Source organism: Peromyscus eremicus, chromosome 16_21, assembly GCF_949786415.1.
Source record: "Peromyscus eremicus chromosome 16_21, PerEre_H2_v1, whole genome shotgun sequence".
NCBI lineage: Eukaryota > Metazoa > Chordata > Mammalia > Rodentia > Cricetidae > Peromyscus > Peromyscus eremicus.
In genome coordinates this window covers 53,931,641-53,955,220 of record NC_081432.1, presented here as the reverse complement: position 1 = coordinate 53,955,220, position 23,580 = coordinate 53,931,641, and the positions used below count along the sequence as shown (strand labels likewise).

The 23,580-nt window shown below is 40.7% G+C and overlaps 1 protein-coding gene across 1 annotated transcript in view; it reads left to right on the top strand.

Annotated features, from left to right (window-relative positions):
• Window positions 1–287: 287 nt before the first annotated feature.
• LOC131926147 (cysteine-rich secretory protein 1-like) overlaps window positions 288–23,580 on the top strand; it is a 34,433-nt gene continuing 11,140 nt past the window's right edge. Inside the window, exon 1 of the mRNA XM_059281430.1 lies at window positions 288–491. The gene's annotated coding sequence lies outside the window, so the exon portion shown is untranslated. The remainder of the gene's footprint in view (window positions 492–23,580) is intronic.

The following is a 23,580-nucleotide window of genomic DNA, read 5'->3' as shown; positions in this document are numbered from 1 at the left end:
ATAAGAATTTTTTTGGCTTTTTATAAGTTAGGAATTAGCCTTTTAGAGTCTAATAGTCTGGCAATGGCGACATGAAGGAAAGATAAAAAGCCTCTCCTCCCCCGCCTAGTAAAACTTTGTCTACTTGCTTCAGGAACTGTGATCACTGAATTTTATGATTATGACTTTTTAAGGACATTTTAATTCATGTTGGGAAAATAGTCACGTATTCGATATTTTTTGAAATGCAAATATAGACTGATATAATCATTGTTGTAGGATATAAAAATAAACTCTGTGGCCCTTGGAAGAGAAAGGTTTACATATATTCTCTCCTATACACTGCCTCCCAAGCACAGTATCAAATAAAATATTCTTAGAGGCTCAGAAAAGATTCAAACTGCTGTTCAGCACAAGTTCTTTACATCGCCTGCTCCATCCACCCTTCTCCCGTCCTGATCTCTGCTGCAGCTGGTCCCCAGCATAAGCGGTGCCTGAACAGCAGACCTGAAGTAGGATAAGTATTAATAAGGTGTTTCTGGTGTGGCGAGAATCCCACAAGGGTACTGCAGACCCCCTGTCAAAGAGTTGGGCTGGGTGAGAGTGGTTAATAAGGAAGAATTAATAAAGATCCCTGGTCATCAAATAGGGCCGGGGAGAAAAGAAAAAATAAATATAATGGGACAGGTGGAGTCTAAGGAAAGGAGATATTTTTGTTGATATTTTAAAACATGCTTTGAAAAGGAAAGGAATAAAAGTCAATGAAAAACAAGTTTGTGAGATTTTACAGTGTGTGCATGAGCTTAGTCCTTGGTTTCCTGACCAAGGCTCCGTAGATATTGATAATTGGGATAAAGTAGGAGAAGATATTAGATTGTGGTATGAATCCAATGGACCACAAGGCATGTCTGTAGATGCTTTAGCTTATTGGTCATTAATAAAACAAGCTTTGGTGCCTATAGAAGTTGGGATTTACCTAAATGTAAAAAAAATCTACAGAAACCTCTCCTCAAAATAAATCAATTACTCCTCTTTTATTTAAAAATCCATTAGGAAAAGTCATTAATAATGAGAAGAGAAGAGATAAGAAGATTAAGGAGTCTTTTCAAATAGAAAGTGATGGAGATGAAGAGCAAATTAAAAGTTCTAAGGAGGATTGGCCACCTCAGTATCACCTTTTCTAAAGAAATCTAAAAAGAGGCCAAAAATAAAAAATGAGCCTGTAGGTTTTCCTGCAGCAATTAGAGAAGCTGACAGAACAGGGGAACCTTTGGTTAGGTGTTATCCAGTAATGATAATACAAATGATCAAGAGACGCCTGTGTTGGAGCTCCTTATGCAATTTTACATAGTGAATCCATTGGTTCTTTATATACTTTTGAGACTAACAATGGTTCATTTAAAATACTTTGTAAGTATTGTGTTCTTTCCAATTGTATTGCTTCTAATGTAACAGATGAGGCTTTTGCTATATTACACCAACCACCTTATGTTTTACTTCCTGTTAATATTACTGGAGATTGGTATGCTAATCCTGGTTTATAGGTTATGAATAATGCAGTATATGCTTTCTGCAGAGGTAAATGTTTTGTGGGAACTTTAATTTTAGGAATCACTGCATTAATTGCTACTGCAGCTAGTTTTGTTTCTTTTACTGTTGATTTGGTTAAAGAAATTCATGCAGCTCGACATGTGCATCAATTATCAAAAAATGTTTCTATTGCCCTTATGATTCAGGAACATATGGACAGAGGTATTCAGGGAAGACTTAATGCTTTGGAAGAAGCAGTGCTTCATATAGGAAACCAAATTCAAAATATTAAGGTTAGATTATCAATAGAATGTCAGTCAAATTTCACTGGATTTGTGTTACCTTTTTTTATCATAAAATGCTTCAGATCATTCTTGAGGTAGAATTCAAGGTCACCTAAAGGGAGTTTATAATTAATCAATTTTTTCTTCACATTTTCACAATCTACCTGAAAATAATTCTGGTATAAGTAAAACTCATATTGAATCTTTCAAAGGGAAGAAGTCTCAACTTATTTCCTTTAGGCTATTAGGGAATATATAGGTTCCAGTAAAGTTTGGCCATTTTTTATTAATTTGGAATTGATAATTTTTATTTTCTTACTTATAGTTTTTGTTTTTCCAGTCATCTTACAGCGAATAACATGAGGCATAAAAACACTGACAGTGAAATTTCAAATGGATCGACTAAAAAATAAAAAAGGGGAAGATGGTGGCACCACTCAACATTTAGCTAAATAGAATGTATGACTGTTGTGTGGCTGAGACTGCATGACAAAGTTCCAGTTCTCATAACTTAGCTAAAGAGACTATAGGACTGTTGTTTGGTAAAGAAACTGAGTGACAAAGTCCAATTGAGTGGATACAGCCCCACTTCCTTCTTTTGCATTTTTACTCAAAAAATAAAATCATTTGTATAGTGGTTTTAGGATTCAATGACTTGTTCCCTTTTGCCCTCAAAATATTGATGGTCTGAGATGGCCTTGGAAAGGAAATAAGATGAATAAATTTATTGAAAAAAGTAATATAAAACCTACACGTTTGAAAGTATTAATATTGATGAAATGGCTGAACAGGATGTTCTAACTAGACCATGGAGATGGAGATTAAGATCAAGATTGGGAAAGTACAAGAAACCCACAAATAAGTTTGGGAACATTTTCTGCCTATTTTTTTGTGAAGATAATGCTTTTATAGATATAAAATGAAAATTTGAAACTAAGAATCAAGTAAAAGGATATGATTTCATTTTATGAGTTAATCATTAGAAGATTATAAAAATAAGAAAGATAGGAATGTTGTAGAAGTTATATAGATATACAAATTAGGATATATTTTTATAGGTTTATAAGAGACTATAATATAATTTGATAAGAATTTTTGTTTTGCTTTTTATAAGTTTGGAAATAGCCTTTTAGATTCTAATTGATTGGCAATGGTGACCCTGAGGATACATTAAAGGCCTCTCCTCCCCCGCCTAGTTAAACTTTGTCTACTTGCCCCAGGATCTGTGATCATTGAATTTTATGATTATGACTTTTTAAGGTTATTTTGGTTCATGTTGGGAAAATAGTCACATATTAGATATTTTTTGAAATGCAAATATAGACTGATGTAATCATTGTTGTAGGATATAAAAATAAACTCTGTGGCTCTGGGAAGAGAGAGACATATATTCTCTTCCATACACTGCTTCCCAAGCACAGTATCAAATAAAATGTTCCTAGAGGCTCAGAAAAGATTCAAACTGTTGTCTTGTGCAACTTCTTTATATTGCCTACTGCATCTACCCTTCTCCAGTCTGATCTCTGCTGAAGCTGCTCCCCCGCAAGGCATGGAAAAGCCCTACTCACACCACAGCAATTCTCAACAACTCAAACACTTGGTGCTTTTTCAAAGTAGGAATTACACTGGCCTAATAAAGTAATGGTAAATTCTTCTCTAAGACCCATGATCTAAGTAGAACTGGGTAGTTGGCTAGGTTTCTAGTACCAAGCATAATTTACTCCTTATTGAGGGGTCTTTAGGTATAATTAGATGTTGTCGGTTACAGAGAACATACAAGTGCTGCTATTGAACCTTTCAGGCTATCTTACCATGCTTTTCATTATTGTGGTTTATAGGTATAACAGCTGATTAGGACTACTGATTGCTATTCTCCACTGGCATTTTGCATAGCAACTTCTGGAAGGAAGCTTTCAGACCAGAGCCAGTGAGACACAGCCCTGTATCTAAAGTACATGGTGTCATCAGAAACAGAGACTTAACTTTAAATTCTGGGCAGCAATGAAGGGCAACATCAAAAAGCCTATATTATTTTAGGAGTCACCTGAACTCCCCTAACCAAAAGTTGTATAGAAATTTCTAATGCCTAGTACTGGAGTGTTCCTTAAATAATATATGATTCTTATAGAGTGTTGTTAGACTCACTGGCATAATTAAGGTGTGTGTGTGTGTGTGTGTGTGTGTGTGTGTGTGTGTGTGTGTGTATGTGTATATGTATATACATACATGTAGCTGAGTTTTCCTGGTCCTGCCTGGCCCAGAGTCAGGACAAATCTCTCTCACCTGCCAGTCCCGCAGCTGCTCAGGCCCAACAAGTAAACACACAGAGACTTATATTGCTTATAAACTGTATGGCCGTGGCAAGCTTCTTGCTAACTGTTCTTATATCTTAAATTATCCGATTTCTATTAAACTATGAGTTGCCACATGGCTCGTGGCTTACCGGTATCTTAACATCTCATGGCGGCAGCTGGCAGCATCTCTCCACCTCAGCCTTCCACTTCCCCGAACTCTCTTTTCTGCTTGTCCCACCTATACTTCCTGCCTGGCTACTGGCCAATCAGCATTTTATTTATACAGATCGATATCCACAGCACATATGCTTATATGTATTATATGTAATTTTATAAAAATATGAAATAACATGTTTCTTTAGTTTTTTCAAACCTTCTTGCTGTTATATGTCCCGCCTCTTTTGTTGTTCTTCTAAACTGGCCTACTTCTCCCTCTTTTTTTTTTTCTCATTTCTTCTTGACTTAGATATTCAATAATTCAATATGCAGTTACAAAAACATGTATGTGCTCAACTTTGGATATGATAATGGGTGAGTCATGTATAAAATAAATGTCTTAACCATTCAACATTACCTTTGTGATATGTTCTTTTGTAACACTGCAAATGTCATAGTATGGTAGAGTCTATTTGTGTATCCCAAGGGGACTGTGCAGCACAGCAGGAAAAAGGACTCTGAGAAGACTGTATCCTCAACTGTTGTATGTGTTGGCCAACAGGATTGACTTCTGGCCCTGATCAAGTGATTTCCTTGGGTCAATAAGTGCCATTTTCCCAGGAAGTCTCATCATCCTGTGGAAGACATATCTACACACCAATATTTGTCGTGACTTATTATAGTTTAAAAATGTCTTTTCTCATCATAGATGAGAAAAAAATCAATATGGCATGATGTACTCGTTCAGGTATGTATTTCTAAATGAGTGTATGAGCTACGCTTCAATAGTTTTATTAAACAGCCAGCTGATTGGAGCTAATCTATTCAGAAAGTAAGATTTGTTTTCTTCAGTTATCTTAGCACTCTTCCTGAAAGTTTTAAAACTAGCATGAAAGAGAACTCAAAGCCATAAAAATTAGGATCAAATTTTAACAAACAAGTTACAAAATGCACAAAACCATGTGTCTTTTTTTGTAAAATAGCTAAAAAAACAATCATCTATGTACTAAAAAATGCAGAAAAAGAAATATCATTTGTACTGTGGTTATCTCTACAGATTTGCAAACTGAGGGAAAGTGATAGAAGGTGATTTAGTGGTATAGGCGCATAAACCTACATTGTATCTTGAATCAGTTATCAACCTCCAGGAGAAAGAACTTATTTCTGAGCATAATTTGATAGATTAAAAAAAAACAAACTGTAAATATGAAATTATATCTTCATCATTTAGATTGTATATTTAAACCAATACATGAATTTGCTTTGACTCACTGTAACTCAGGGATACTTAATGAGAAAAAGGAGCAGTGTGGAGAAACTGTGGAAGAAAATCCACTGAATATTTACATATATTTAAAAGAAATGCTATCGTTCTCAGATTATACAAGTTAGATTGCCCCTCTGGACAATTCTTAGCTGCTGAGTAACAGAACTGGGAAATAATTCCTGTCATTTATTTATCTATTTTTCAGTAGAGAGATTGTCTTTGTTGTAATTATGTCTCAATATACCAGATATGTACTGTAATGCCACAGAAACTCTGTTTAAATGTATTTATTAAATGTATAACATTTTGATTAAGGGAAAAAGCAATTTGAATTTGGAACAACTATCAAAGGCCATGGTGTATAGTAGAATAAAGTTAGAGAGAATGTTCTAAAACAGAGACAAAAATAATAAGCTCTGATGTCTTATGGCATACAAAAGGATCACCATGATGACTTGCTATAGATATTACAAATAACTAGGAGATACAAATTACAAGTTGAAAGTAGGAAGTCATAATGATAAAGATAAAATTGCTAACTACCTTAATTTTCTCATTTCACATTGTACACATGAATTGAGTTATCATGCATTATCCCATAGACCTGTAAATCTAGAAGACATTTTTAAGGGGTTGTCTAAAACATTAATCATTTTGATTGGATTAAACTAGAATTTACCTAAATGCATATTGTTCTCTAGATATTTGACATTCCATGTCTAGATTCACTGCTTTCCTTACAGATTTTTGCTGAATTATGGTTGCTCAACAAATCATATGTACACAGTTACAAGTTTTATTATGACACTAATATAAATATATATAGTGTAGACTAAGTTCAGTTTACCAATTTAACTTCCCAACCAAAAAAGTGAGCTGTAAGCTGTAGCTTCTCTGGGGTTTATAATTAAGAAACACGAGTTATGAAAAATTAATATTGGCTATAATATATGTCAATGAAGAAAAGTCCACAAAAATATTGAGAAAAGGGGAAACCAAATTGACAAGCAACAACCACATTGAAAAACTAATATCTTCTTTTTTTTTTTTTTTTGGCCATACTTTTATTTACTACATATACTATAAACATATACAATATATGCTACAAAAAAAAACATTTTTTAAAATTTAACTGTCAAGAAAGTGTATAGTGTTATAATACAATGGCACATGTTCATATTTTATTTCAAATTGGTTTGCTTATCACCCATTTCAAACCATTAATAGTGAAATGTTACTTGTGGAAAATTAAAATTATCTATTTGCATTATTAATAAACAATTCCAACAAATTAATAAGAATTAACCATGTCAAATATTAGTATCCAAAAATGGGCTCTTGCAGAAGTGATTATAAAAACATAGCAGCAAATTTCAGTTTATTTTGCTCTGTGACAATGTACATATGCACTTGACTAGGATTCTAGCACTTGCTATTTTTGGAAGATATCTGTAAGAAGTCCTTTGATCTCTTGAGGTCCAATAACTGCTACACCCAGCCAAATTCAACCAACAGTTTGTGTAATGGCTCTGAACAACTAGTCACTGAGGAGTTCTTCTGATCCCATCAACACCACACACAATGAAGACAGTACAAGCCAGCAGCAAAGGCAAAGGCAAAGAAAATACAAACATTCAAATCAACTGTGACAAGGATTTTCTACAAGGAATTAAGATGCCATAATTTCAGGGACAGATTTTTTTTTATTTAATTAATTAATTTATTTGGTTTTTGAGACAAGGTCTCACTTTGGAACTCTGACTGTCCTAGAAGTAGCTCTGTAGACCAGGCTGGCCTCTAACTCAAAGACCCACCTGCCTCTGAGTGCTAGGACTAAAGGCGTGTGCCACTATGCCTGGCTTAGGAAAACAAGATTTAATGTTCTGGGATTTACAGTATCTATACTAACTGAAAACTGAACCAAGTAGTCAGGTGGAATATACCACATACTGCAAATCTGAATATCTTCTTAAAGTCATTTTTTTAAATTTTTTTATTTTTATTTTGTAATACAATTCAGTTCTACATATTAGCCACGGACTCCCTTCTTCTCCCCCCTCCGGCCCCCCTCATCTTCTCCCCAGCCCACCCCCCATTCCCACCTCCTCCAGGGCAAAGCCTCCCCTGCGGACTGAGATCAACCTGGTAGACTCAGTCCAGGTAGGTCCAGTCCCCTCCTCCCAGGCCGAGCCAAGCGATCCTGCATAGGCCCCAGGTTTCAAACAGCCAACTCATGCATTGAGCACAGGACCCGGTCCCACTGCCTGGATGCCTCCCAAACAGATCAAGCCAATCAACTGTCTCACCCATTCAGAGGGCCTAATCCAGTTGGTGACCCCTCAGCCATTGGTTCATAGTTCATGTGTTTCCATTCATTTGACTATTTATCCCTGTGCTTTATCCAACCTTGGTCTCAACAATTCTCTCTCATATAAACCCTCCTCATTCTTGCTAATTGGACTCCCAGAGATCCACCTGGGGCCTAGCCATGGATCTCTGCATCCAGATCCCTCAGTAGTTGGATGGGGTTTCTAGCATGACAATTAGGGTGTTTGGCCATCTCATCACCAGAGTAGGTCAGTTCGGGCTGTATCTCGACCATTAAAGTCATTTTTATGGTAGATATCTTCTGTTTCTTCTGTGTTGGGATGTTCAGGACTTGCTAATGTAGGTTCTGATGGAGCCATATTGGTTTTTATGTTGTTGACTGTATTTTTGCACTGGTATCTACCCATCTCTTTCTCCACTTGGTGCAAGTGGTATCTGTGTCTGAGGGAGCCTCTCTTGGTCTGATTGATACTCTTGATCCAGTAGGAGCTCTTGGTCTAGTCGATGCTGATGAATTTTTGTCTTAGGGAGCAGCTCTTAGTCCAACTAGTGCTAGTGGGCTCTGTCTCAGGGAGTAGCTGCAGTCTTAGCATGTGGTAGATGGTGATAGTCTGACCTGTCTGCAGGAGGTGCTCCTGCCAACTGGCCTCTTAGTTCAGTCGGGTGCTGGCAGGCTCTGTCTCAGGGAACAGTTGCAGTCTCAGAGGGTGGATGAGATTTGGGGAGGTGGGGCTGGGGTTACAGTGTCTGATGGGGGATGGTGGTAGTCTGTCCTCTGTGCAGGAGGTCTGCTTGCCAACTGACCTGAAACTGGAACTGCAATGGGTGGGGTTGTAGGGGTGCAGGGTTGTGCCCCTGGGCCCACAGCCTAGGGGCTGGGGTGTTCAGGTATGAGGATAAAGACTCACCTCTTAGTCCAGTTGGGTGCTGGCAGGCTCTGTCTCAGGGAACAGTTGCAGTCTCAGAGGGTGGATGGGATTTGGGGGAGGTGGGTCTTGGGTTACAGGGTCTGATAAACTGATAAACTCTTTCAGTAAGGTAGCAGGATACAAGATTAACTCAAATAAACAGTAGCCCTCCTATATACAAATGAAAAAGGGGCTGAGAAAAAATCAGAGAAACATCACCCTTTACAATAGCCACAAATAATATAAAATACCTTTGGGTAACTCTAACTAAGCAAGTGAAACATGTATGATAAGAACTTTAAGTCTCTGAAGAAAGAAATTGAAGAAGGTATCAGAAAATGGAAAGATCTCCCATGCTCATGGATAGGTAGAATCAACATAGTAAAAATTGTCAATCTTGCCAAAAGCAATCTACAGATTCAATGCAATCCCCATCAAAATCCCAACACAATTCTTCACAGACTTGGAAAGAACAATATTTAACTTTATATGGAAAAACAAAAAACCTAGGATAGCTAAAAGAATCCTGTATAATAAAGCAACCTCTGGAGGCATCATGATCCCTGACCTCAAGCTCAACTATAGAGCTATAGTAATAAAAACAGCTTGGTACTGGCATTAAAAACTGACATGTGGACCAATGGAATTGAATTGAAGACCCTGACATTAATCCACACACTTATGGATATATGATTTTCGAAAAAGAAACCAAAACTGTACCATGAAAAAAAGAAAGCATCTTCAACAAATGGTGCTGGCATAACTGGATGTCAACATGCAGAAGATTGCAAATAGATCAATATCTGACGCCATGCACAAAACTCAAGTCCAAGTGGATCAAAGACCTCAACATAAATCCAGTTACACTGAACTTGATAGAAGAGAAAGTAGGAAGTAGTCTGGAACGAATTGGCACAGGAGGCCACTTCCTAAATATAACACCAGTAGCACAGACACTGAGAGCAACAATTAATAAATGAGACCTCCTGAAACTGAGAAGCTTTTGTGGAGCAAAGGACATGGTCAATACGACCAAATGACAGCCTATTGAATGGGAAGAGATCTTTACGAACCCCACATCTGACAGAAGGCTGATCTGCAAAATATATAAAGAACTCAGAAAGCTAGACATCAAAATACTGAACAATCCAATTAAAAAATGGGCCACAGAGCTTAACAGAGATTCTCAACAGAAGAATCTCAAATGGCTGAAAGGCATTTAAGGAATTGCTCAACATCCTTAGTCATCAGGGAAATACAAATCAAAACAACTCTGAGATATACCATCTTACACCTGTCAGAATGGCTAAGATCAAAAACACTGAAGACAGCTTATGTTGGACAGGATGTGGAACAAGGTGAACACTCCTCTACTGTTGGTGGGAATGCAAGCTTGTACAGCCACTCTGGAAATCAGTATGGTGGCTTCTCAGAAAATTGGGAATTAGTCTTCCTCAAGACCCAGTTATACCACTACTGGGCATATACCCAAGGAATGCTCAATCTTACCACAAGGACACATGCTCAACTATGTTCATATCAGCATTATTTGTAATAGCCAGAACCTGGAAACAACCTAGATGCCCCTCAACTGAAGAATGGATAAAGAAAATGTGGCACATGTACACAATGGAGTACTACTCAGCAGTAAAAAACAATGATACCATAAAATTTGCAGGCAAATGGATGAACTAGAAAATATCCTGAGTGAGGTAACCCAGACTCAGAAGGACAAACATAGTATGTACTCACTCATAAGTGGATACTAAATGGGAGGGAAGGGATGACCAGACTGCAACCCACAACTCTAGAGAGGCTAGCTAACAGGAAAAGACCATAGGAGGGACACATGAATGACCCTGTGAAGGAGAAGTGGATGTGATCTACATAAGTGGACTGGGTGTGGGGGGCTGGCAGAAGGCGAGGAGTGGGGCATGAGAACATAGGGAAATGGGAGAGTCAAGCTAGAACAGGGACAGAGTGGGAGGGCAGGGAGGAAGATACCATGATAGATGAGGACATCATGGGAATAGGAAGAGGCAGGGTGCTGAGGAGGCTCTCAGGAATCCACAAGGTTGACTCCACTTTGGTCTGCTGGCAGTGGTCTAGAGGGTGCCTGAACAGGTCTACTCTGGTGACCAGCCTAGCAAATAACCTAGCTGTCATCATAGAGCCTTTGTCCAGTGACTGATGGAGGCAGATACAGAGATCCAAGGCCAGACGCCAGGCTGAGCTCCAGGAATCCAATTGATGAGAGAGGAGAGATACTGCAAGTGAGGGACGTCAAGATCATGATAGGAGAATGTGCAGAGATGACTGGCCACACTAGTGGAAGCCCATGAACTGTGGGCTGGTGGCTGTGGGGCCCCCATGGGACTAGACTAGGCCCTCTGGACACGGAAGACGGTTGTTTGGCTCGAACTGTTTGGGGGGCACCCAGGCAGGGGGATCGGGATCTGTCCCTGGTCTATGGGCAGGCTTCTGGAACCCAGTGCCTGTGGTGTGACACCTTGCACAGCCTTGGTGCAGTGGGAAGGGGCTTGGACCTGCCTAGGCTCAGTGTGCTGGGCTCTGCTGACTCCCCACGGGAGACCTCGATTTGAGGGATGTGGGGATGCGGGGTGGCTTGATAAAGAGGGTTGGGGGTGGGAGGAGGGAGGAGGGAGATCTGTGGATAGTAAGTGGAGTGAGTAGAAAATGTCTTAATAAAGAAAAATGAAAAAAAAGAAAAACTAATATCACTTTGATGCTTGAATGCACATGTGTTATTTCATGAGCAACAGCATCCTTATATTTCTTAGCTTATTTAATGATCATAGAGTATTAAATTTAAGAAAATTCATAAAGCAGGAATCATAATCCAGGATATCTTTGCCTTTCAAACCATTTTCATCCACTTCTTGTGGGAATTTCTCACAGAACCAGCTATTCCCTATTGGTTAATAAAGTCATCTTATTCTCACTTAATTCACAGATGTATGAAGTACTTTTATTTAGGTAAAAAAGAAAAGATGCATTAAACACAGAGAAAAAGGCCTTGAAGATATCTGCTACATGGCAATGGATGAAATGTACTCTATCATCTTATCACAAGTAAACTAAACAGTACTTCCCCACATATACTTTAAAGTAGATACCATTATAAATATTTCACCAATGTTCATGAGAACTGAAATCTCGAGAATATGACAATTTTGCACACTATTAAGCAGACATCAGGGTGAGGATAGAGACTTCTCTGATCATGCTCTTAACACGTTCTTCCATAGAAAACTGGAGTCAGAGACAGCAAATCCAAAGGTAATGTAATTCAGGAATGTTATTTACTTACTTAGAGCTCACATTTGACTTACATATCTATTTTTATTTATTATATTTTTGTGTTTTTAAGACAGGGTTTCTCTTTGTGTAGTTCTGGCTGTCCTGGAACTCACTCTTTAGACCTAGCTAGCCTCAAACTCACTGAGATTCACTTGCCTCTGCCTCCCTAGTGCTTGGATTAAAAGTGTGTACCATCACCACCTGGCTGTCCTTTGTATAGTAAAAAAAAATCACATGAGGAGGTGATGAAAGACAGTTAAGAAACCCGTGAACCTTTAATTTCTTTTTTTTTCTTTTTTCTTTTTTTGGTTTTTTCAAGACAGGGTTTCTCTTTGTAGCTTTGCGCCTTTCCTGGAACTCACTTGGTAGCCCAGGCTGGCCTGGAACTCACAGAGATCCGCCTGGCTCTACCTCCCGAGTGCTGGGATTAAAGGCGTGCGCTACCACCGCCCGGCGAACCTTTATTTTCTTATGGTCAACTCCACCCTCAGCTTTAAAGATTGTCTTATAAAAGTATGCAATAGGTAACCATATTATTAAATACAATTAAAACAGGTATTGTTTAGATTTTGTTCTCTGTTACATCTTTTTCACATAAATCAGTAAACTTAAAGGTAAATGAGAAGATATTATTAAATTATGTATGGCATAATTTAATGTATAAGACAGCATGGGCCTCTAGAAATGCCTCTCAGTGCTATGCATGTACTACCTGTGATTGCTGAATTTATTCTTGCTTATCTATAAAAAAAAGTTTTCTTAACATCATTGCCTAGGAAATTTGTTGTTGTGAGTGCATCCTGCTTCATTTTTATGAAGTGAAAACAAACAGAAATCACAAAGCCTTCTGTGGATCTACTACTCAAATGAGCAATTTGATATGTTGCTCAATGTTGTGATTGGCTTTGTTCTATCAGAAAATGAAAGCTAATACTGGGATCCTTAAAAATACCAGAGGGCTCTGGGGTTCTTCGCCAATATACTCTATAATGCACTATCACATTGAATTTACAAAGGCAAAGGACACAATTACTTTCTAGGGCAATATGGTCCAACAATTAGTAATGGATGCTTTGGATTTCTGTGAAGACATCTTGAATTCTCTGGAGATCATGAAAAGTATAATCTAACACTTATTCTCAAAGAAATTATTTTTTAATTATGTATATATGTGTATATATTTGTTTCTGTGTAGAGGTACATGCATGTGAATAAAGTGTTCAGGGAGACTAGACGGTGTCAATTTCCCTGGAGCTGGAATTACAAGCAGTAGTGAGACAAATGACATGGTGAAGGAGAACTCATTATTGTCTGTTAGAGCATAAGTTACGCTTAACCACTGAGTCGCATCTGCAGCCCCCTTAAAAGAGAGAAATACAGCTCTGATAAGATGAAAATGAGTTGGTTATGAGCGTCTACTGACAAATATATAGATACCTTATAAAACTAGGAAAGCACTAAAGAGCTAGTAAAATTCTCTAATAATTTGTTTCTGATAGCCATACACAGAGTCACCATATGATATCAAAATTTCAGTTAGATGATCACCTATACAATCTGCCATGACAGATTTTGTGCCCTACCTTTTAAATCAAGATATGCTTGTTTTGATGTTCTAGCTCTGCTAGCCTGGGTACCCTTGGAGGCAAGGGGTGAGAAGATGCATAATCAATGGCACAGATTCTGAGAGTTGCAAGCAAGCTCATTTATTAAACAAAGAGTGAGGTATTCATGTGTGAGCTGCTGGGAAAGCTTCGGTTCTATGGCTATTGTGGCATTTCTTGACATGGCCCTGGGTCTTAAGTTGGCAGTTGTCATCTTAGGGGTCCAGTTTTAGGCTCCTCTAGGTCAGGTGCTACTATGCATGTCACAGGTTTTTTTTACTTGAAGCTTAGCCCACTCATCTGGCATGTGGGATTTATCTGCCTCATTTCATCCTTTTATTTTGAATTTTTTAGGCAAGCAGTGGGAATTGGGGTCTTTGGCTCCAATCTTGTCGTCCCCACCTCAGAGGGCCCACAACATGGCTGCTGTGCCTGTCTTAGGTTGGTCTTACCTATCTTTGACTACCAGCCCTCAGAGAGTAGCACCCCTGGAGTCTGCCATGTTTGTGCTGGACACATGACCTATATTGGATGCTATAATTATGATCATGCCATCAGACCTTCCCATGTCATACGCCGTGCCATTCTCTATTGCATCAGCAACATTTTTTTCTGCCTAAAAAAAAAGCTAACAATTTCTTAGCAATATCATCATATGGCATTCTGGTATTATAAGTACCCCCTGATTCGATTGGTGGGATTCTTTGATATCTCACCCACATAGTCTGGACTTCAAGCAATGCTATTCTTTTCTGAAAAAAGGTCATGGCTCTTAAAGTGGCATGGCACAAATGCTAGCAAAAGCAATATGATCATAAGTGGTCCCAGCAGTGTGGAAATCAGCATGGTCAGCCAGGATGATGAATAGAATAAGGAATCAAACCAGCCCTGGTTCGCCTCTCTTTCCCTTTTTCTCCTGTTGAGTCCTTCTCTTAGTTTTGCCATGGAATCTTTCACTACACCAGAGTGATCTATATAGAAGCACATTTCCTCTCCTAGGGCTGCACATAAACTACCTAATTTGAAGGTGCATTGAACCCAACCCCTGCCTTTTTATGCAAGAGAGGATAAAGATTCCTGAAGGTGGGAGATAGAGCTCTCCAACCTTTCTATATCAATGTCAGTGGCTGTGCTAGGGCTGGCATAGTGTTGGTTTTGAGTAATTAATAAGGCTGTTCCTGTCCCAACTCCAGGCAGGCTGGCTCCCAGGAAGATAGTGAGTGTAAGTGCTGTTAATGGCTCTCTTTTTATGCGGCTCCTTGAGGTCATGTTTCATCTATTGAGAAATTCTTCATTCGAGTGATAGAGGAATCTGGGGAGCAGCTGTATTAGCATGCAGAACCCTTTTATATTGAGGAGCACTATGGTGTAAGCACAAGGTGTCAATCCTATAGAACAGGCCCATCAGGTATTGAGGGGAACAAGGTATTGTGAGCTATTGGACAGTTCATGGGTCTGGTTGCAAATATTTAGATGAGCAGAGGGAACTGTTCCCACACAAAGGCCTTACACATTACTTGCTGTAGAGTAAGGGATGCTCTGGAATTCCAACAACAAGAGTTTGAATCAGTACTACTTGTAAAAGAGCCCATTGTTTCTATTCCCTCATAATACAGTGGGCCTGTATTGTAACAGAGTCAGCAAAAGATGGTTATATTAGGTATAGAGGAGTTTAAGACTCTGTAGGCTCTCTTTGCTAGTTACCAGAGGGTCAGTATTAGGGTCTTCTGTAGAGATTCTTTCCAGGTTGGAGGTTTTTGGGGGTTACTGTGGTATAGTGGTAAGTATCATGCAGGAGACGATGGTAGAATTTTCTCTTGCTGTGGTTAAGGATGTGGTAGTAGTACTTGGAGGCTGGGAGGTTCTTTTGAGGGGGGGGCAAGGATGGTGTTAGGTTCAATTGTCATTCTTATGGGCTTTTGGAGGTGTATGGTAAACAATAGTCCAGGATTATACCTTGAGCAATATAATCACAAACTCCATGTTTTGCCTGCCAACCAGCCTTGCCTTTTTCCTACCTCTGTGAATTTGATAGCTAGTTGACAGCATTTTTCCTTTTGAGTGGCACATGGGTGATAGGGGAACCTCTCCTTGTCATAACAGGGACCACAGTCCACTTGGTTCCCCCCAAAGTGCAGGTGCCAGTACCTGTTGTTTTCATGTTTCCTGAATGTTGTACAGTAGCTTGGCGTTCAAGCTATCCCACCTGTGGACTCCAATCCCCAGGCCTTGCAAAAATAGTCACTCATGCCACCACATTGCATCATTTTTTCTTTGGTTTGTTAGTGCCCTGGACACACATAGAACCCAAGACCTCTGGTTTTACTTCAACCCCTGGGGGAATTACAACCATATCCTGGATATAGCTTTTGATTGGAGGTGTCCCAAGCTTCTACTACCAAGTCACATAGGTCTGCATAAAGAGAAACCAGTCCCTCCAGGATGATATAAAGATTTGGTTCTATTTGCTATGTCCCCTGTCTCTGTGTTGATAATGAGCCATGTCTGTATGGTTGGAATATGGGGACTGCCCAAGGTTGAACCCATGATTACATGAATTATACCAAGGATATAGGCAAAGGTGTGTCTTCCTGGTCAGGTATGTTCTGGTCTGTGGAAGGTCTGACATCTCAGATAGCCACATATCAGATTGGTCCGATCCTGTGGAAAGACATAGCTATAACCTTGCCCACATGTCAACAAGGGTTGGCTGCCAGATATTAGTGAGGAGATCCCTCCATCTTATTATAGGGAGCAAGGTTTCCCTGTGGATGGATGCCCAGTGTTTGTATGCTGGGCTAAGTCCTCCATCACCAAATGCCAAGAAGATCTTTTTAAAAATGATCTCCACTATGGCTAAATGTGGGTCTCTCTTGAATTCTGATGGTAATTTAGATAGCTCCTCATTAATTGAGCAGTTTGCTCTGTCCACATTTGCTTCTCATTGTGGGTTATAGGAGATCCTCATCATGTGGGTTATAGGAGATCCTCATCATGTGCTAGATCCCTCAATCATGCAGAAATTTCTTGAATGATTGGGAGGTATATGTGGGGCCATTGTCTGTTTTAAGTGCTCAGTGTACTCCCATTACCATCATGGCTGCTTTTAGAGCTTTGATGGCCTGTGATGCCTTTTCTTCCATTTGGGCTATTACATAAACAAAGGTGGAGAAGGTATCAAAAATCACATGCATGTACCTAAGATTGCCAAAGGGGCAATAGTGAGTAGCATCCATTTGCAATTGCCCATTAGTTACTAGGCCTCTGGGATTTACTCTCATTTTATTCAGGGGCCCCAAAGGTGCTAAGGGGTGCATGTGGTACAAGTAAATGCTAGGTGCTTCCAGCTTGACAGGGGCAAGTCAGACATAAGTTTTTGGAAGTTGTGAAGTAACAGGTGGAATTGTTGGCATAAGCACCTGTCCTGCTCCAGCATTGGCAGCAACAATGTCATGATCATTTTATCTACACAGTGGTTGCCAGCAGCCAGCATTCCTGGCAATCTTGAGTGTGATCAAATATCCGATACATATCAGGGATGCCTCCTATTCTCCAGCATGTCTTGTATTGCTTTCATGGTCATGAAGGTGGGATCTCTAAGAGTTTTTAGTTTAGCAAAGGACAATAACTTGCATGCCTGGGTTATCTATTGGCTGTCTGAAAAAAATGTTTATGGGCATTGACTGGCTCAACTCCAGTACTTTAAGGATGGCCAGGAGTTCTCCCATTCGGATGAAGCCTGGGTTGAGTTGGGTGTGAGTTATTTCTTTAACATTAGGCATGGTTATTATTAAGCTGAAATTGTTCTTATTGGCATCTGTAAAGGCTATAGCCACTTGAGAAAGAGGGACATTTGAGAAATTAGCATGAGGAGTGACAAGACTGACAAATGTTCATCTTGGGGAAAGTCCATATGCAAGGTCCCTGGAAAACCTATCATTTTTTGGAAAGGAAGAGAGCCTGCCCATAAGGGCTGAGTATTTTGGAGGAAAAAGAGGAAGATAAGCTTGTTTGGTTTGTGGCCCATGCTACTCCAACTTTAATGGCTATCACAAAGACCATATCAAATTTTGAGGTGATATGGGATAGCTCAGAATGTGATAGGTGTATCCAGATTAGGGAGCCTAATTGCCACAGTGCTTCCAATATGATGCCCTTAGTCTAAAGGACTAGTGCTATCTGAAGAACATTTGGATCGTGTCTCCTCAGGGAGGCATCATAGGCAAGTTCACCAGCCCTTTTTAAGAGATCCCTGGCCCCCTTTGCCGATCATATTTTTTGTAGAGGGGGAGGTATGCCCCTTGAGAAGGGAGAATAGTTGTTTCATATCTTCATCAGGAATTGAGATAAAGTGTTTGAGCCAATTAATGGTGTTTTAGAGTTCCTGGAGGTCTGACATGGAGTATGACTCTTGTATTATAAGAGAGGTATTGAGAGATTAGATGACTTGGCCAATTTGGTAACCCAAGAAGGCAAATGGGGGCAGCCATTGCATCATTTCTGGGACTACCTTGAGGCAAAGAGCTCCTAAGTCCTCAAAGACCTGGGGCAATAACTCCTGAAGTCTCTGTTTGCTTAGGTAGGCCAACAGGATATCATCCATATAATGGATCATTAATACCTCACCAGGAAACCTAGCTAAGGCCTGTTGAACATACAACTGGCAAGTAACTGAACTATTTTTCATACCTTGTGGTAGTACCTCCCAGTGACAAAGGGAAGCAGGTTTTTGAACATTGGGCTCCCAGACAGTGAATGTGAAGTGCTCTCTGTCTTCTGGAGTCAATGGCATTAAGAAAAAACAATATTTAATATCTATTACAAGAATATGCCATCCTGGTGGAATAACACCTGGATACAGTAGCCCTGCTTGAGGGGAGCCCATCTTTTCTATTTGTGCATTGATTTGCCTTAAGTCTTGCAGAAAGCAAAACTTTCCTGACTTTTTCTTAATTACAAAAATGGGGGTACTAAATCTACAGCAGGAAGTCTCAATATGGCCCAATGATAATTACTCTTCAACTAACTTTATTAACTCTGATAGTTTGGGTTCTATAATAGGCCACTGGTCCACCCACACAGGCTTCTGTGATGCTCAATTTAATGGTATGGGCCTTCGAATATTTATATCTTTGCAGGGGGCAATGGCCCTTAGAATTGGGGATGAAGGCTAGAATTTCTACCAGATTGACCTGTTATGTCATTTGTTTCTACATCCTCATAAAAGGCCTTATCATCTGTGGTAAGCATAGCCCCTATTTCCTCTAATAGATCATGACACCAAAGAGCACAGGATGTATCAGCTATAATTGGGCAGAATCACCCCTGATTGCCATTAAGGTCCTTCCAGTGAACAGGGAGAAAGGTGTTTTTTGAAAGCTTATGCCTTCCTACCCTGGTAATGGTTGTGCCATCTTTAAGTTTCCAATGTGGGAAGGCTTGAGTATCATTAAGAGATATTACAGTGGCTTCTACCCTTGCATCCAGCAGTCCCTTGGTGGGTCTGCCATCCCAGGTATATAGTCATCATGGGAGAATGGGGGAATATGAGAAGGGTCCACAACAGTCTGGGTTTGAGGACCTCACTCTTACTTGCTGGGTTGAGGGGTGCCTCTCCTCATGTTTAAAGGAATCTGGGGAGAGCTCCTGCAATAATGTCCCTAATAAAACCCTTTTTGGCATTTGGAGCATTTGGTCTTGGGTTGAGCTCTAATACAGTCTCTACAAAAGTGACTTGACTGACCACAGCCCCAACAAGAACAGTCAGGTGGGTGGGGAGAGGACTGCCCATGATCATTATCTTTGGAAGCTAATAATGTGTTGAGAGAGTCTATAAGGGCAGCTATGGGTCCTTCCTGGGGGTTGAGATCTCAAGTAGTGATCATCCATTTATGGATGTCCTCAATACACACTGCTGCAACTGCATTGAGGGTAGAGGCATTAAGCCCTTCCCGTGTTAATTGCTTTAATGAGTATCTCCCTGCTCGAGCCAGGATCCACCCATTTCTCCATTGTATCATTGACTCTGGCTAGGAAGTCAGTAAACAATTCCCCAGGCTGCTATATCAGAAAGTATGCAGTCAGATCCAGGGAGTGCAGGATTCCAAGGCTTTAAATGCAAGGTCAGAGACCTACTGAAGATAGGCATGCAGGCCAATTTGGGCTTGAGTCACAGGATCAATATATTGGCTCCTGCCATTCAGCATGTCTAGAGAAACAGCAATATTATATTGAATATTTAGGTGTGCCTACTCTTAAGCTTGATCTTCATAGGACACCTGCCGATTAAGAAAAACAGCTAGTTCAAGTATGCTTTCATTAGGTTTGTAAATGCATTGTGCATTGTTGCAGCACTTGCTCAAAATATGCCAAGTCTGGACCTGATTCATTAGTGGCTTTACAAATCAAAGACAGATCAGTAAGAGGGGTGGGCATCCAGGATTGGTTAATTGCATTAGGTCTCACATTGACTGGAAAGGCAAAAGGATTAGTAGAGTGATATTTAATTGTTGAGGCTTGCATAAGGGGATCAGGTACTGGGGCTAGATAGTCTTTAATTACTGAGTGGGATTTTGGCTTAAGGGAGTCACAGTGAGGCTCTTCATGGCATGAGAATGAGGGGAGTCCTGCCCAAGGATAGAGAGCTCCCTCTGTAGGAGGTGAGGTGGGAGGGAATTGTATGGAAGGTTTCTTTGCCTGGTTGTCCTCATCCTTTGAATCTGGATCTACATATGGAGACAGGAAATCAAGCTAGATGGAATTGATTTTTTATATCTTACAGTGGTCATTAAAAGCTCGAAGAACATTGTCCGTGGTGCCTGATTTTATACAGGCTATCATGCCCAGTAATATGGATACAAATGCCAAATGAGGGGATTTCCCTTCTTGAACCTCCCTTTTCCTGGCCAAAATAAGATTTGCATCCATAAAGAAGGATTGCAAATGTTCTCGGGGGATATCGAAGGTGCTATGGAAGAGGCTTCAGCTCTAAAACTGACCAGGTGTGAGCACTTGACTCAAATATCTATGGTCTATATCAGAGCTTTAAGTGTCACCATCTGAGGCTCCTATGTGGAAGAAGGAAAGTTGCCCATTGTTTGTTAAATGGGTAAAAATGCACTCTCTTGGGAGTTTGGTGCTTTTCAGCTACCCTCTCCTAATCACAGCTGCAGGGGAGTGCAAGGGAGAGTGCACATGTCTCAGGTGGCCCGCCTCCTCTCCTGTGCCACTGGTGTACTGGTGGAGGGGGAAGAGCATGTCTCTGCTGCCGCTTGGGAAACAGGCTTATCTCAGGACAGGCTGGGGTGTGGGGGGAAGAGCAGGACAGCATGCGTTTGCTGCCTTTGTAACTTTGTTGGGGAAGGTGGAGTAGGGAGATTGGGCACAGACTGAATGCCAGGCTGGTACCACCTGAGCTATAGGCATGGGGTAGGGGGACAGCATGTTTCTGCTGCCACCCAAGGCTCGCATACTGGGAAGTGAGCTGTGCTCGAGATGCCACCCATCCATGTGTGGGCAGGGAACAGTTGCAGCTGGGCCTCGCCACACTGCGCGGATACCCTGTGCAGCAGTGGAGGCAACAGTGGCAGTGACTCCCTGTGCTCTGCTGCGGCACCAGGGACAGGCTGGTGTGGGGAGATGCCACCAGGTGGGCGGCCAGGCAGATGAGGGAGGTGGGGAATGACAGTTGAACAAGGAAACTACAGAGAACTGGTAAACCTTGAGAGAAAAGTTCCCATCCCTTCCTGGGGGAGAAACCATGGGTGGGACTCCTGCAGGGGATAGACAGAAGCCTGCTCGTGAGTTTCAGAAATCAGCCACTGCCTTTTTGGCATTTAACTTCTGGTCACATAACCAGATTGAAGAATAGAGTAATAGACTAAAGGCCTTCAACCACACCCCACGAGAGCTGTAGGGGTCCTGCCAGCAGACAGAGATCCATTCAGTCTCTCCTGTAGAGTAGCCCCAGGCAGGAGACTTCAATTGGTTCAGATGCATGGAAAGTCTCTTATGAGGTCTTAGGCCAGGAATAAGAGAAAAGGCTTGCTTGGTATGGAATGTAAGTGCTTTGTGTGTGTGTGTGGGGGGGGGCTTCCACAGTTTTTTAGGACATGGCTGCTTGCCCACACAGTGTCTCCAGAGAGAAAAGACCATTCAGGGCCTCAGTACTTGATTCCATTTCCTGGGTGGCCAGCCCTTATGTGGAAATATAAGGATTAATTGAAAATAAACTATGTGCCCTAAAGAAGAGCGAGAGGAAAGGAATGAAAAGAGGGAGGGAGGGAGGGAGGGAGGGAGGGAGGGAGGGAGGGAGGGAGAGAGTGAGAGAGAGAGAGAGAGAGAAAGAGAGAGAGAGAGAGAGAGAGAGAGAGAGAGAGAGAGAGAGAGAGAGAATGCAATACTCACCAATTAGAGGAAAAACACAGAGACTATGAAATAGGGTCAATTCACCAAAATCAGCCAGAGGGGATGAATCAAAATGCTGCAATGAAGTCGGGGTCTGGTCAGCAAATCAGCCAACAATAAAGAGATAAAAACAACCCATGTTGGGGTTCAGAATTGTTGCTGTTCGGGCTCTCCTAGCCTGGGTACCCTTGGAGGCAGGGGGTGAGAAGACACAGAATCAATGACACAGATCCTGGGAGTTGCAAGCAAGCTTGTTTTTTTAAACAAAGGGCTGAGGTATTTATGTGTGTGCTGTTTGGCAGGCGTTGTTTTTATGGCTATTGTGGCATTTCTTGATTTGGTCCTGAGTCTTACATCAGCAGCTGTTATCTTGGGTGTCCAATTTCACGCTCCTCTGGGTCAGGGCACTGCTGTGCATGTCACAGCTTTATTTAACTTGAGGTTTAGCCCATTAATCTAACATGTGGGCCTTATCAGCCTCATGCCTGTGTGGTCGTATTGTGTTCCCCAAAATATTGTGTACCTTAATAAACTTATCTGGGGTCAGAGAACAGAAAAGCCACAAGATATTTAGGCTAGAAAATGTTAGCACACGCCTTTAATCCTAGCATTCCAGAGACAGAAATCCCTCTGGATCTCTGTGAGTTCAAGGCCCAATTGGAAACAGCCAGGCATGGTGACTCACGCCTTTAATCCCAGAAAGCAGCCTTTAATCCCAGGGAGTGGTGGTAGAAAGCAGAAAGGTTTATAAGGCGTGAGGACCAGAAACTAGAAGCATTTGCCTGGTTAAGCATTTGGCTGGTTAAGCTTTTAGGTTTGGAGCACAGTTCAGCTGAGAGCCATTGGGATGAGGACACAGAAGCTTCCTGTCTGAGGAAACAAGACCAGCTGAGAAGTTGGCCAGGTGAGGTTAGCTGTGGCTTGTTCTATCTCTCTGACCTTCCAGCATCACCCCAATAACTGGCCCCAGGTTTGATTTTATTAATAAGACTCTCTAAGATTCATGCTACATGCCTGTACAACCAGATTGTGCCAAAACTGGAAATAGGTAGAAGACATATATACAGTTCTGACTCTTGTCTGTTACCATGTTCCTCTTCCAGCAGAACAAACACTTCATTCTGCTTGGATACCAGCAGTAGGTAGCACTCTTTTATTTGAAGATGAATTTCCTGATGCCAGTGCATTTATAACTCAGCAGCAGCAAAATGTTATAGTTAGTGATTGCACATCTGGACTGTTGTCAGGCCCCTCATGATAATTTTATTGAGTACAATGGATTTTATTTAATCTCTAAAGCTAAGTATACATGATTTAAATAGCTTATTTGTTATCCTGGAAATGCTTTTGTATAGAGATGTGGGAATTAATTTCTTTATTTTAAAATTAGAAATAATGGCTGTGACTTTTCAAAGTAGTTATATTAGAAGTATGATTACTAGAACTACTATTTAGGAGTGCAGGGATTTTTCTGTGTACTAATGCAAATATTATTAGATTATG